Consider the following 12173-nt stretch of genomic DNA (forward strand, 5'->3'; position numbering starts at 1 on the left):
ATCAGTTGTTCAGGCACAGGAATTGTGAACCCCCTATAAAAAGGGGCAGCCATAATAAATCTAGGCTGTTTGTCACATGATCCTCAGTGAGACCTGTTGTATGTCTGTCTCCCACCTACCACTGTAACATAATAGCACCTCACCACCCCTTGGAAGAAACTACCCAACGCACCATTTTGATTTCATTCTTAAATATGTCATCACACAGGTGTTACCAACCTTTTGAGTTGGGCCAGCAGCATGTCCACCTTCAGAGCCATCAGAGATTGGCTCTGTTGGACATGGTGAAGCTTCTAACAGCTGCTCACAGAAGCTACTTTAGTGGCCCTTCTCTGATACTGAAAACTAGGCTGTGCAAAATCAGCACAGTCTCTAGCCTCACTCTGCCTGGTGATGCCTGCTGATCTATCAGACTCATGTTTGGACATATGGAAGGGTCTGTGTTGTGACACTGAGCCTGTGTCATGGCTAAATCCCAGCTGGTAACCAAACACCATGCAGCTGCTCCTCACCCACTTCCAACCTGCCCCTGCTGAGAAGAATCAGAAAGAAAAGTTAAAGCTCATGGGCTGAGAGAAGGACAGTTTAACAATCAAAAACCAACCAACCAAACAGACAAACAAAACCACTAAAAAAACCCCACCAAAACCAATAATAATAAACCAAATACTAATAATTGTTGTGAAAAGGAGACAGACGGATAAAATGCAAGAGGAACAAGTGAGGCCCAAAACAGTTCATCACCACCTGCTGACCAATGCTCAGCCCATTCTTGAGCAACAATCAACCCCTCTCAGGAAGCTCCCCCAGTTTACACACTGGACAGGATGTTCTATGGTGTGGAATATCCCTCTGGTCAGTTTGGGTCAGCTGTCCCACCCACACTCCCCTCTAGCTTCATGTGCAGCTCCTCACTAGCAGACCATGAGACACTAAAAAATCCTTGGCTTGGGGTGAGCGCAACTGAGAGACAACAAAATCAGTGTACGATCAACAGTATTCTCTTCATGAATCAAAAAACCACAATGAGGTACCAGCCACTAGGAAGAAAATTAACTCTGGGAGCCATTGTGCAGCTGGAAAACTATGACATAGTTGCCATCACATAGACATGGTGGGATAACTCGTATGACTGGTGTGCTGGAGTGGGTAGCTGTAGACTCAGAAGGGACAGGCAAGGAAATAACCAAGTTGGGGTAACCCTATGTATGAGTGAGCATTTTGACTGCCTCAAGCTTAATGATGGCAATGATAAGGTTAAATGCAAAGGTTTATGGTTAAGGACTGGGTGAAGATCACTGACCATCATAGACTGACCAACCAGGAAGAAGAGGCAGACAAAACATTCTATAAGCAGCTGGAAAAATCCCCACCGTCACTGGTCCTTGTTCTTGTGTGGGGCTTCAACTTTACCGAGGTCTGCTGGAAATGCAACACAGTGGAGAGAAAATGAGGTTCCTGGAGTGCATGGAAGAGAACTGCCTGACACAGCTGGAAAGTGAGACAAGCAGAGAAGCTGCCCTACTGGACTTGCAGTTTGTGAGCAGAGGCAGACTGGTGGGAGATGTGACAGCTGAGGCCGTTTGGATGCAGCGATAATGAAGCTACAGAGTTTTTGATACTGGAGAAATAAGGAACAGGGACAGCAGAACTGCCACTTTGGACTTCAGGAAAGCAGACTTTGGTCTGTTTGGGAGACTGATTGAGACCCCCTTGGGAAGCAGCCCTGAGGGGCAAAGAGGTCCAGGAATGCTGGACATTCTTCAAGAAGGAAGACTTCAAGGCACAAGAGTAGGCTGTCCCCATGTGCTGAAAGACAAGCCGGTGGGGAAGAGACTAGCCTGCCTGAACAGGGAAATTTGGCTGTAACTCAGGGAGGAAATGAGCATTTATCATCTCTGGAAAAAGGGGCAGGGAACTCCAGGAAGACTATGATGATTCTGGGAGGAGGTGCAGAAAGAAAGTTAGATGGGTCAAAGCCCATCTAGAAATTAATCTGTCCACTGCTATAAGAGATAAGTGGATAGTTTTCTGTGTTTTTATAGCTGTATCAGCTGTAGGAGAAGGCAATACAAGTGACCTTGTCCTTGATAAGTAACAGCTGGGTTAATTACCCAATTCAGCCTCACCCCTGATGAGTCACAGCTATATCCAATAAAGATAAGTGTGATAAAAGGGAGTGAGTTAGCTGGAGAGGGGAGGATTATGAAGGAGGAGGGATCTTAAGGAAGAGGGAATGAGAGGATCATGAATAAGAAGTATCCTTGGGAGAGAGAATCACTGCTGTGAGGTCAGTCTGGGTCTGCAGTTAGAGCCTGTTGTTGGAATCTGTAGTCATAGTCTAGCTGGGTAAAAGCTTGCATTCAGAGTCTGCAAACTAATATGTGCAGTTAGAGGCTGGACAGCAGACCTACAGTAGGAGCTTGCTGCAGCCAGGACCAGTGAATAGTTGGAGTCATGATGACTAAGCTGTCAAGAGGAATAAACCAGGACCCTTTTCATGCTGTGATAAACAAAGAAGTCTGTGTCTTGGCTCTTTTCCACCCTCTAACAAGAGGGCTGCTGCAACAATCAGCAACAGGAGGGCCAAGGAGACTCTCCATCCATTGGATGTGGTGAGAAAAAATTGCCATGAAGGTTGAGGAAGAGGCTGAAGTACTTAATGCTTTCTCTGGACCTGAAGGTGTTGGTTGACAGCAACTGAATATGAATTACTGTCTGCTCAGAGGGCTAAGAAGGCCAATGGCGCCTGGTCTGTATCAAAGATAAGAGAGCTGAAGTTATTTGCTACCCCCTTAATGGTATGAACTTCAAACTCATGAGCTGAGTTTGCACAATTTTGTTGTGAATTTGATGTTTTCATCCACTTGTGTCTGATTTCTTCCAGCAGCAAACTCACTTGCACAGAAGAGATCAGTTGGTGAAGTTGTCATGACGACGTCTTGGAAGCAGTCAGTATTTGACATTAACTTATGTCAAATGTTGTACCCCTCTTTGGTGAGCAGAGGGGCCACAAAAAACCATCCAAGACCCTTCTATTATGAGCTATATGCCAGAACATTCCATCTCATGCCATACTGCCCCACCTGTCCATTACAAGCTTATGGCCAGAACATGCCTAGAAGACCACATTCTCCCACCACAGCCCACAGTTCACACTGGAGAAGGGGTGCAGTGGCTGCAGTGGAGTCAGGGGTCTGCACCCCTCACAGGGCCAGGGAACACAGCTGTTGGTGGCCTTGACATCAGTTTGGTGACTGACACCACGATGTAGTGTGTTGGGGGCTGGGAGCCCCTTGCATGCAGTTGCCCTTTGTCCCATTGGGGCCTGCCACAAGCCTTAGGCAGCCTTGTGCAGAAGGAGGTGAGGAGGTGGGAGCAGGAAGCAGTACAGGTTGAGTTGGAGGAAGCGTGGTCCTGGACCCAAGATCAGCACTGCTGTTCCACTGCAACCCTGCAACTAATTCAAGCCCAGCTGATTGAATGAATGATCAGTATGAGAAGCTAAATAAAAGCAGTCAGCAGCTGTTTCAGGAATTGGAATGGCTGGAAAGAGAAAGATCCAACTCCATTATTTCCAGGCTGCAGCAGGCTAACCTGGAAGCAGACAAGGAATCTATTCTCCTGGAGGCTATGAGAAAACAACTGACAGAGCTTGGAGCATTTGTAGCTCGATATAGCTATGATCCTTTTGATAGTCCCAATGAGTAGCCTGAACTAGAGCTTCCTCTCATTTCTGGACAATCTGTTTACATCTTTGGAGACATGGATGAAGATGGTTGGTATGCATGAGAACTGCATGATGACACAAGAGGATTTGTCTCATCTAATCTTATTGAAGAAGTTGCAGTGATGGACATCCTGATGCCACCACATCTAATGGAGACCAACTGATGGTCTCTCCAGAGACTAACAATTAGAGGATGTCCAGTCTTCTTATATCTTCCTATTAAATGTTTTCTTAATAATCTGTCTGTGTTGCCTCCCTGTCCTGTGTATGTGTGAATGGAAAGGACAAGATGCATTCTGTGCAGATGTACTAGGGCCAGAGAGCAATTTGTGTCAGTACTCAGCAAATCCTTAGACCTGTGTGCTTGTGTCTCCGTTTAGATAGACAAGTGTCTGCCAGGGAAGATTGGAGTCTCCCTTGGAATGTAAGCCCCCCTCTTCCCCTTTTCCAAATTATTACAAATTTGCAATTAAAAAGCTGTCAGGCAAACATTTTGGGAATAGGTATAGCAGTTCTTTACTAGAGATATTAAAAATACAAATGTTGTAGTACAGAAGAATAAGCAAGCAAACAAGCAAATAAGAAATCCTAGAAAACTGTGAAAGAGTCAGAAATACAACCTGACTCCCTGCTGGTCAGGGTGTTGGAAACAGCCCAAGAGTTAAGGCCTCCTGGAGTGGCAGATGTGGTCCTGTTGGAAGCAGCAATGATCCTCTGGAGGCAAGGGTCCAGAGATGGGTCCAGTCTTCCTTTGGGAGTCCCGTGGGAACACTGGATGTCTGGGGACACTTTCTGCTCCTTTATATCTGTGTGAAGATGGTTTGGCTCTCCTCCCTGGGTAGAGCATCTTACAATAGTATGATGTAATGTGTCATGTCATTGCTGAGCTTTAATGGTCCATTAACAGAAGATATTCCCATGGGGGTAGTAGAAGAATGAACAGAGATAAGCAACACTGCTCCACCTGGTACTTAACAGCTGGCTTGTTATCAGAGAATGTGGTGGTGCATTTTGTTCATGTTTGTATTATGTTCATAATTTGCCTGGTATGGTTCTCTGTAATGGTTTGTTCTATGTAACCCCCCATGTTCCTCCCTATGTGGTTTCACCCCAGTTACGGTTATACATCAATCATTGGTTATATAACCTCCTGGTCCTGTCTGTCACTCTGGGGCCTCTCCCTGTGTCCAGAAGGTTCCAGGGAGAGTGTCAAGTGATTGGACAGGATCCAGGCTTCCCCCTCCCATTCTCCCCTAGTTATTTCACCTGTCTTTTGTGTTAAGAGCCACACCCTTACTGTACGCCATTGGCCCCTGATTGAACCCTCCCCTGTGTACCACCCCCCTTTAAAAGTTGTTGCACAGAGGCCCTCGGGGTCTCTCTGAGGCTGGTGCCCCGAGGTGAGAACTCCATGCCTAGAACCCAAATGAACTCGTTTTGGATTTACCCCTCGAGAGTCCCTCCTTTTATTCTTCCTGCTGCAGCTATGCTCTGCTCCTGCCAAACCAAGAGCCACTGTGTGGCTGTGGTGCCAGGGCTGGCCAAGACTGGCAATACATGCACTGCCGCAAGAAAAGGCAGTTACTCCCTTCCTAACAGATAAAGATAAAATCTCCCCCACTGAGTTTCGGCCATTTCTTTGTTTGAGTTAAGTACTCTTAAGTATCCAATACCTGATCTCCTTGGTAACTTATGGGGAAAAAAAATCTTTGGAGTGAAAAAGGGGACAAACCTAACCCCCAACAGCTTGTGACTGTAGAGTGTCACGTATTTGCTTACACTCCTGACCTCCTCTCTCTGCCAGCCCGGTGTAACATGATAGGGTCGTGGGTAGGGAGACAGAAATCATGACTTGTGTTCATTTCATCATGAGGCAAACAGCTGCTTCTATTGTTTGGAGCTCCCTTATATAGAAAGTTCAAAAATCCCAGCTCTAGACACTGATTGGTCCGAGTCTTAGCCCCTGTCCATCTCCTTGACCAGTGATACGTCTGCTCTCTGGACTCACTGATTGGGTGAGGTCTCTGCATGAGCTGTCCCATTCAACTACAGACTTCCAGAACAAGCCAGGTCAGCCAAACTGGACTTGCCATGACCAGATTTATGTCTTAGCTAAAGACTAGCTGTGACAGCCTGGGACAAGGCACCAGGCTGGGCTCCACCAGCCAGACAGAACTGTACTGTACTGAATTACAGCAGCACAGCAGGAGAGGTCCTGGGCTGGACTGACTGGAAGTTGTGGCTAGTCTTGACATCCCTCCGTGTTGTGAGTCTCTGGGTTGCATGGGGAAACAGAATCTTGCTTCATCCCCCAGGATTCAACCAACACTTCCACTGCCTGTGTGTCCTTGATTTGTTTTGGGTCAAGAATACCAGAGACCAGAGGAAACATTTATTTACACCTTTTGCAAACATCTATCTCTGGTAGGACAAACTTGCTTTTGGAATCAGTCTCTCACCTCTCTTTACAGAGGGATTGGTGATTACTTCAGTCAGCTAAAAGATGATTTCTTGAGGGTGACTTTGCTGCTCTTCAGGAGCTGTCAGACCTGGAGCCCCAGGACATTTCCAGGGAGGCCAAAAGGGGCAGAGAACGTGTCAACTTGGGCTGGCAGTGTGTACCCTGGGCTGTCCTTCTGAGCAGGGTCTGTGTGCCAGGGCAGGAACTCTGCTGCCTGCCAGGGTCAGCACTCAGCCAGACTCAGGAGCTTCCGAGAGTGCTCTGGGGAGAAACTGGGGGTGGAAGGAACTGTGCTGGGAAGGGCAGAGTCCTGCATCAGTTGTTGTGGTGTGTTTTTTGCCCAGTCTGTTCTGTTTCCCCTTGCTCTGTTGGTTCAGCCTAAGTTTGTAGCCCCACCCCTGCCCCTTCCCATGTCAGTCTTGCCTATGTCTGAACCCTTGCTCTAGACCCTTCCCTAAGCAACACCTACCTAGTTGTCAGTCCTCCCTGAACCCTTCCCCTTCCTCTGGAAAGTTCTCTTACTCTTGATAGGCCATTGTCTGTTTGGACATGTACCCTCCTCCCTGATCGGGTTTGTTATTTGTCAGTCCTGGATTGGGTGCTCCTATGGTTTCCCTTGATTGGTTTGTATCCAGTGCCCACCCCTTGTACCTCCCCCAGGTAAATCCCTGTGCTCCCCTTGTCTCTTGGGTTTTGTCTGTGCCCTCCCGTTTGGAGTATCTTGGATGCAGTATACAAGAGTCCCTCCTTCCTTCCTTGCCATTGCTCCTTGCATATTGTAACAGTTGGTGACAACTGGCCCGGCATTAAAGAGCAGTTGCAGCTTTCCTGCTCTGCACTGTCACCTGAGCCACACAGGGCATGAGGACAGCCCCTATCAGAGCACAGTTTGTGCAGCAGTCTGGGCTGGCAGAGAAGGCTCTTCTAATGGCTGCAGTTGTGTCAAGTTGAGAGGGTGCTGCATGGGCCAGGGCTGTTCACACCTCCACATCATCCTCAGGACATTTCTGATGGCAGTTTTGAAGAAGAATATCAAAGCAAGGATTGAATGAAAGGGAAGGAGTCTGTGCACTGTGTTTTCTCCTCTTGGTTTCCTGAGTTGGCAGACTGCATTTTGGAGAAGGCACCAAGATCTCAAGTCTGATTAGGACTTGCCTGCACCACTCCTCAGGCCCTGCACACACATCTGTTCTTGTGCAGTGTGTTGTTGCCAGGAGGTCTTGGCAGGGCAGTGCTGAGCACTTAGCGTGTGCAAAGAGATCACTGTGAACACTGACCAGAAGTAGTCATGGGAACCAGAAACAGCTCCTGGCAGAGATGTGGAGCAGGCAGCAGAGTCATGGGCAGGGAGAGAGAGGAAAGTGCCACCAGAAACTCCTTGGGAGAGGTGATTCAGGCTGCTCCCTGCCATCCCCTGCAGTGCAGATGCCTTAGCCAGAGCAAGGTTACCTGACAGGAGAGACACCCTGATTGGGCAGGGGGTATCCTCAGGGCAAGCCTCATCTCCTACACTAATTTTTCTTTGCCAAAAGAATTGAAAAGCATTGAGCACTGGCACAGGCTGCTCAGGGAATTGGTGAAGTCACCATCCCTGAAGGGATTTAAAAGACATGTAGATGTGTCACTTGGAGATGTGGTTTAGTGGTGGTCTGGCTAGTGCTGGGTTAGCAGTTGGGATTGTGGACTTGGTGATCTTAAAGGTGTTTCCTAATTTAAATAATTTTTTGCTTCTAAACGCCTGGGTCTGTTCTCCCACCCACCAAAGTTGCTGCTGTTAAGGCCATGAGTACAAGCATGAAGTACCTCCTTAGCAGCCCAGCCTCTGATGAGGAGATACTCCCTTGTGACCATATAACTTCACTGTCCAGCTTCCATTGGCAGGAGCATTGGGGCATTTCTCCATGTTTCCCCTCTTTGTCACCATCTTGTCTGGGGTCTCCTGTTGTTGCAACAAGTGAGACTGCAATGAGGTGAACCACCCTTCATGGAATCCAAAACGTCGTCTGTAAGACTCCTTTCTCCAGGCTGAGCCCCTTGAGGTTCCTAAGCAGCTTCTCATCAGACTTGTGCTCCAGACCCTTCCCCAGCTCTGGAATGCTCCAGCCCCTCAATGTCCATCTTGTCATGAGGGCCCCAAAACTGACCTCAGGATTTGAGGTGAAGCCTCAACAGTCCCCAGCACAGGAGAACAGTCACTGCCTGTGTCCTGTTGGCAGTAATAGCCAGTCCCTAAATGCTTACCCATAAACTCTTGCCTTGGGCACAGCTTGATCCATTCTAGTTGCTCTCTCATGTAAAGAGCAGCTCCACCACCTCACCCTGCTGACCTGTCTTTCTTAGTATGTAGCCATCCATACTGGCATTCCAGTCATGCAAACTATCCTATGATGTCTCTGTAGCTGCAATGGGACCATGACCTTATGACCACACACAGCTTTCTAATCCCATTTGTTACCCATGCTGTGTACATTCAGAGGTAATGGGGCAGGTAACCTTCCCAGGAGGAGTCCAAGAGGATACACCACAGCCATTCACACCCCTGAGGTGGCTGGCCTTCTGCTCTTATCTTGGGAGGCCACAAAGGAACATTTGCCACTGCTCTGGGGGTCCTGGCTTACTCCTGGACGTTATGGTGGAAGTGCCCTCAAGTCCATCAGTTTAAAGCCCAGCTGTCCAAGATGTCCAGCCAGCTGTCAGGTTCCTTGACCACTTCTAGATGTGTGGACCGCATCCCTCCCTAAATGGCTGTAGTCATCAAAGAATGTCCTGTTATCATAAAAGTTAAACCCCCATGACAGCACCATTCACAAAGCCAGAAATTGATTTGCATTTTATATATATATATATATACACCCACACATATATATACAAATATATATAAACTGTATATACATGTATATATATGTATAAATATATACACACATATACATATATATATATGTATATATATATATATGTATATATACACACATACATAAACTCTATATCTATTCCTGGCTATCCCCTTTCCACTTATGGGTAAAATGAAGGAAAAGATTACTTGGGCATTTTTCACTTGGACCCCCAGGGCTTTGTAATCTTTCTTGATTTTGCCCAAGTTCTGGCATGTGTGTAATTTGTGCCACATGAAAGAGCAGCAGCAGAGAGCAGTGTGTGTGGTCTTGAGAGTTTGTGGCACTCTCTCAACAATGTCTCAGACCTCAGCTGCTAAAAGGTAGGCTGCCTCACATGGCTCTCTGCTGAAGGCCTCATGGTCCCTTAAAACAGTCACCCACTATGAGCACTCATTTCTTTTACAGTGTCCCCTGTGTGCTTCTGGTACAGTTCCTTCTTGCAGACCTTGCTCATGGGTGTCTAGAGCTGTTAAAGTGCCAGTTCTGGGTCTGGTGTGATGCGGGAAGGTGGAGACTGAAGCACAGCCCTGCTTTTGTGAGTCACCAGCTCTGAAGTGCCTCATCCTGAGTGCCTGCCGGAGGAACATGATTCTAAAACCAACTGTCCACATCCATCTCAGCTTCTCTAATACTGCACAGCCTTTTAACTGTTTCCTGCTCCTGACATAACAGATCATCAGACCTGTGCACACCTTATGAAGGTATTCTCCAGGAGAAAGGTCTGGGTGCTTGTTGCAACTCACCACCTGTACTTGAAGTCTTCTTCCTTACCAGTTGTATCTGGGTGAAGCCTTCCCTTGGGAAGGTCCATGGCTACTGGACACCAGTGGACTGGAGGATCTGGTTTGAAAGCATCTCTGAGAAAGAACGCACTGCTCTCCTCCTCTTGCAGGTGTCAGCTTCTCCTACAGCAAAATAATCCAGTTGCCCATCTCAGAGTGTGGGATATTGCCAGATCACAGGTGAACTCTCCAGGGTTTGTGCTGCTGGCAGATGTGGGAACAAGCACAGCCATGGACCTGTGTGACATATGAATGCAAGGGATGCAAGGTAGGTGCAAGTGAATTTATTTAAACTGTGAAGCTCATCAATTTTACTTCCTTAGCCCAAGAGCTATTTTTAACTGCAAGCTTAAACTAATCACAGTTCTACAATAAATCTGTCTTCTTGACATCTTGTATTAGTGTTTCTGGAGTCCAAAGTCATTAGAGCAGAAAAAACATTTTGTTTGAGATTTCTTCATGTTCTGGTTGAAGCGGTTTCTTGTTCAGCTGGTATAGTTTGTTTAAACACATGACGTTGCTGCCACTGTTTTTTCTGTAACCCTTTCCTTACCCCAGCAGACCTGCCCTGCTGACATAACTTCATTAGCTCCAGCAGGATGTAGTGAGCCATTTTTTCCTAAGTGCCTGCAAATCGCCCAGGCTGGAAGGAGCAGGAGACATTGCTCAAAGACAGCCTTGATGCTGATATACATACAGACAAATGAGACCAATGTAATTTTATTGTGTACATTTCAAAAGAAACCTCTGTTCCTGGAATATCTTTTCAGTAGAAGTTGTGTTCAACAGAACAAGGAGGAGAGTTGACAACGTGAGTTGCAACTGGAGAAACTCTGACCAAAGAGAAATGGCTGGTTCAGACCCTTGAGAGAGATGTAGCATTGGACAGAGGTCCAGAGACATAATGAGATCTCTGCCTTGGGAAACCCTACACAACTGAGCTGAAAAAGATCCAAAGACACCAAAGGCAGCCCTCAGGTTAGCCCAGCTCTAAGCAGCTGGTTGCCACAGAAACCTCCACAGGCTCCTTCTAATCTCAAGTCTTCTGGGACTATGAACTACCAAGTTCTTCTAAAAAAGCCTTATCTTACTCCCTCCCATTCATCACAGTCATATTTTGAGACATCCCAGGACCCAGACACAACCAAAAGTGGATTTTTTTTCCTCTCAGACAATACCAGTGGAAATGTGAATGGAACTACCCTCACCAACACTGAAAAATGCCGCCCATCCCTATTCATAATCCAGACAGATCCAGATCCATTTGGGGGGTACTGATTTCAGGAAGGAGAATGCAATGAGGAGAGGTGAGAGCTAGGAAGTAGCCTGCCAACAGCACCACTGCCCAGCTGCCTTTCTCTGGCTTAAATTCAGTATCATCCTTTTTCACATCTTCTGTAGAGACCCGCCCCCCCCCCCCCCCTCCCCCAATCCATCCTCCTGCATCCATCACCTTCACTTCCCAGTAATGTCTCCCTGAAAGTGAACCCATCACGGCCCAGCATGCAGCAGCATGGATTAAGTCTTTCAGGGATGTAAGGGATATCCTGTTGTGTGTCACCTTGTTTCACATTTTTGCCATCATCAAACAGGACAAGGTTGCAGTGGGCTGTGTCTGGATCCAGAATAGTTGCTGATGTTGGAGACAGAATACCCCAAGGGTCATGCAACAACAGCCAACTTTTATTGAATGTTGTTCTCCTTCTATAGATTTGGAGGTCTGCATGGTTAATCCTGATTGGAACCAGTTGCCAACCAGCCAATAGCTGCCCGCATCCCCAACGCTCTGGTCCTGCTCCCCAACGACCCAGACCGGCCAAGTTATGTAATTAAGGCAATTATACAATTAGTTCTATAATAAATTATGTTTCAGTTATAAAATTATAGTTAGGATTACTTATAACTGTGAGGCCTTCAGGCCAATTGTTAGCCATCACTGTTCCCCTTTTGTTTTTAAATACAAAAGCAGTATCTGTCATCCTTCTGCAGACAGAATGACAGACACAGCACAATGTGTGGAATAATCATGATGTCACAAATAAATAGCATAGGCACTCATTCAACCGAGGCTTTCCACTCAACAAGTCTAGCCCCTCTCAGCCAATGATATATCCCATGTATCACTGAAGATTAAATGTAACATTCATGTTCAGGAGCTATCAAACAGGATTACCAGCCATACAAATTTTCAAAATGGCATGTTGCATGTATAAAGTTACAATTTTACATCTTAACTTTACAAACAGGAAACAATTTAACTTTTCACTGTTAGTGAAAAAACCAACTAACAGGAGAAACAGTTTAGT

Source organism: Sylvia atricapilla, chromosome 26, assembly GCF_009819655.1.
Source record: "Sylvia atricapilla isolate bSylAtr1 chromosome 26, bSylAtr1.pri, whole genome shotgun sequence".
Classification (NCBI taxonomy): domain Eukaryota; kingdom Metazoa; phylum Chordata; class Aves; order Passeriformes; family Sylviidae; genus Sylvia; species Sylvia atricapilla.